The sequence below is a fragment of the Terrapene carolina genome, unplaced genomic scaffold, assembly GCF_002925995.2.
Source record: "Terrapene carolina triunguis isolate 2854851 unplaced genomic scaffold, T_m_triunguis-2.0 Scaffold31589, whole genome shotgun sequence".
Taxonomy (NCBI): domain Eukaryota; kingdom Metazoa; phylum Chordata; order Testudines; family Emydidae; genus Terrapene; species Terrapene triunguis.
The window spans coordinates 13,000-16,678 of NW_020695940.1; the positions used below are offsets into that span (position 1 = coordinate 13,000).

General features: G+C 50.4%; 1 long non-coding RNA gene across 5 annotated transcripts in view; it reads left to right on the forward strand.

The window, feature by feature from the left end:
* LOC113409259 overlaps positions 1-3,260 on the forward strand; it is a 10,762-nt gene extending 7,502 nt beyond the window's left edge. For 2 of the 5 annotated variants that reach the window (XR_003899985.1, XR_003370489.1), the window contains exons 5-6: positions 2,330-2,416; positions 2,733-3,260. This is a non-coding gene — a long non-coding RNA (uncharacterized LOC113409259). Of the gene's footprint in view, positions 1-2,329; positions 2,427-2,732 lie in introns of all 5 variants that reach the window. The other 3 variants (XR_003370486.1, XR_003370487.1, XR_003370488.1) reach the window with 3 other exon arrangements.
* Positions 3,261-3,679: the final 419 nt, after the last annotated feature.

Here is a 3,679-nt window from a genome sequence, read left to right on the forward strand (position 1 = left end):
CCCTGCTAGCCAAACGTGAAAAGCTCTGGGCCAATTTCCCCCCCCCCGCCCCTGCGCTTGGCTAACTGCAGGGAAGGATTTCTTATCAGCCACAGGCAAACAGCCCAGTAGGAACGGCCACCTCTGTCCCCTTAATTAAGTTCCCGTATTTCAAGCAGGTTACCATGAGCGATATCACTCTCCTGAGGATTACACAGCGAGATAAAGAACGGATGTTGCTTGAATGCCAGCAAACACCGGGACCATACGCTGCCAGGCTTTGTCAGGCAATGATACCAGATTACTTGCTGCAAGCATGGCGTGGACAAGTGTCCTACCATGGAGGACGGAATAAAGCGGCACTGCCCAGAAACCTTGTGGTAAGGCTTTTGGAGTACCTCCAGGAGAGCTTCATGGAGATGTCCCTGGAGGATTTCCGCTCCATCCCCAGACACGTTAACAGACTTTTCCAGTAGCTGTACTGGCTGCGAATGCATCCCAAGTCCTCAGGGCAAAATAATCATTAAAAAACCTTGCTTTTGAACCATGTTTTATATTTTAAAAGGTAAACTCACCTGAGGTCCCTTCCATGGGGTCATGGTCTTGGCTACTGGCTTGGGAGGCTTGGGAGGGTACTTCAGTCAGGCTGAGAAAAAGCTCCTGGCTGTTGGGGAGAACGGAGTGCTGGGTGCTATCTGCAAGATCCTGATCTTCCTCTTCCTCCTCCTCCTCCTCCTCTTCCCCACCCTCAGAATCCTCAGGTGTAGAGACTATCCCAGACCCGGTTTGCACGATCACAGGTGGGGTAGTGGTGGCGGCCCCCCCTAGAATTGCATTCAGCTCTGCGTAGAAGCGGCATGTCCGCGGCTCTGACCCGAGCGACCGTTTGCCTCCTTTGTTTTTTGATAGGCTTGTCTGAGCTCCTTCACTTTCACACGGCACTGATCTGAGTCCCTATTGTGGCCTCTCTCCATCATGCCCTTGGAGATTTTTTCAAAAGTTTTGGCATTTCGTCTCTTTGAACGAAGTTCTGCTAGCACTGAATCCTCACCCCATACAGCGATCAGATCCAGTACCTCCCGTGTGGTCCATGCTGGTGCTCTTTTTCGATTATCAGCCTGCATGGTTACCTGTGCTGATGAGCTGAGGTATCTGTGGTATCTGTGGTCACCTGTGCTCTCCACGCTGAGCAAACAGGAAACAGGAAATGCAATTCAAATTTTCCTGGGTCTTTTCCTGTCTACCTGGCCAGTGCATGCGAGTTCAGATTGCTGTCCAGAGCGGTCAGTGGTGCACTGTGGGATAGCTCCCGGAGGCCAATAACATCGATTTGTGGCCACACTAACCCTAATTCGGATTAACAAAATCGATTTTGACGTTACTCCGTTCGTCGAGGTGGAGTACAGAAATCGATTTAAAGGGCCCTTTAATTCGAATTAACTGGCTCTGTAGTGTGGACGGGTGAAGGGTTAATTCGGATTAACGCTGCTAAATCCGAATTAAAGTCCTAGTGTGGACCAGGCCTTAGGGTATGTCTACACTACGGGATTAATCCGAATTTAGATAATTCGAATTTGGGAAACAGGTTGTATAAATTCGATTGTGCGCGGCCACACTAAGCACATTAATTCGGTTTTTAACCACATTAATTCGGTGGTGTGCGGCCACATTACCCAATTTATTTTAATCACATTAATTCGGTGGTGTGCGGCCACACTAACCCTAATTCGAATTAACAAAATCGATTTTGGCGCTACTCCGCTCATCGAGGTGGAGTACAGAAATCGATTTAAAGCGCCCTTTAATTCGAACTAAATGGCTCTGTTGTGTGGACGGGTGAAGGGTTAATTCGAATTAACGCTGCTAAATCCGAATTAATCCCATAGTGTAGACCAGGCCTTAGTCTTAAAGGTGCCACAGGACCCTCTGTTGCTTTTTACAGTCTGTATGTTACCCTGCCTGGCCACCGGATGGCATTGATGGTCCAAGGCAGACAGCCCAGGCATTACCCCGGCTGGCCACCGAGTATCACTGCAGCGCTGTGGGAGGGAAATGGTTTCTGCCTTACCCTGAGTGGCCACGTAGTGTCTGTGTTGCTCCACGAGGGAAATGCTTTGTGCTTTGCCGCGAGTGGCCACCAAGTGTCACTGCTGCTGCATGGGGGACATGCTCTGTGCATTGCCGTGATTGGCCACTGGGTGTCACTGTTGCTCCAGGGCAACTACATTCTGAGAAATACCCCAGGTGGCCTCTAAGATACATGTGTGGTAAAGGCTGAGTACAGATGTCTGCTTCCCTTTAGGTGGGGCTCGGTTTCTAATAAAAGTTTTCCACCTTGTTCTGGGTGCAGAGGGAGAATTTCCCTATATTGGGAGCAGCTGATCTTCCTGGACAGGGAGGAGCATGTTCACCTGAGCAGAGGCCTGGAACCGGAAAGGTGAGTACAGGTGCTGAGTTTTTCCTTCTTCCTATGTGTCTCTCTCTGAGCTCTCATATGTTGGCCAACATACTCTCTCTCTCTCCCCTTGTCCTGTCTCCTTGCATAGAACATGGGCAATGGTGCATGCTCACAGGCTTGGTCTGGGGCGTCTGCAACCCACTGGGGCATTGGGAGGGGGAAGAGAAGCATGATGGTACTAGATCCTCCATTGATAGTGATGGGGGTGACTGTGGGAGTTGACTGTCACTGTTCATCAAGTGGGGCTGATGTACAGTGGATGGGAGAGGGAGGTCAGTATCTCGTACACCAATAGAACTTTGGGCAGTGATGGCTCCTGCTTGGGTTATATGCTGTGTTTGCGGAGGAATCGCCCAGGAGCCCCAGCCAGAGGAGAAACTGGAAGAAGTGAACCTGAGCAGCCTGGACATCCTTGTAAGCAGAGATGAACAGTCCTCCGCTTTCTGTCTTCTCCATGACTGGCTGTGAGTGAACAATTATGGCACTCTATTGCTCATCCGTACCACTCTAGTTTTCTTCTACCATTCTCCTGCTGCTCTCTGGCCCTGCTGTATCATGGCACCCAGTGTCACTGTTGCTCCTTAAGGAAATGCTCTGTGCATTACCCCAGGTGTCCACCCAGTGCCACTGTTGCTCCATGGGGGAAATGCTTTGTGCATTACCTGGATTAGCCACCCAGTGTCACTGTTGCTTTATTTGGGAAATGCTCTGTGCAACTATACAGAGTGTCCACCCGGTGTCAATATTGCTCCATGAAGGAAATGCTCTGTGATTACCCGGGGTGGCCACGCAGTCTCATTTTTGCTTCATGAGAGAAATGTTCTGTGCAATTACACTGAGTGGCCACCGGGCGTTACTGCTGTTCCATGGGGGAAAAGCTCTGTCCATTTCCCCAAGTGGCGACCTAGTGTCTCTGTTGCTCCATGAGAGAAATGCTCTGTGCAGTCGTCCAACTGGCCACCCAATGTCACTGCTGCTTCTTAAGGGATTGCTCTGAGGGTACTGCAGGTGACAACACAGTGTCACTGTTGATCAATGGGGGAAATTCTTTGTGCATTACCCCTTGTGGCCACCCAGTCAGTCTTGCTCCCTGAAATGCTTTGTGAATTACCTGGATTCGCCACCCAGTGTCACTGTTGCTCCCATTGGAAATACTTTGTGCATTACCGCGAGTGGCCACCATGTGTGCTCCCTCTAGTTTTCTTCACAGGCCGTGTGCTTCCTCGTTGGGTACGGGCTCTG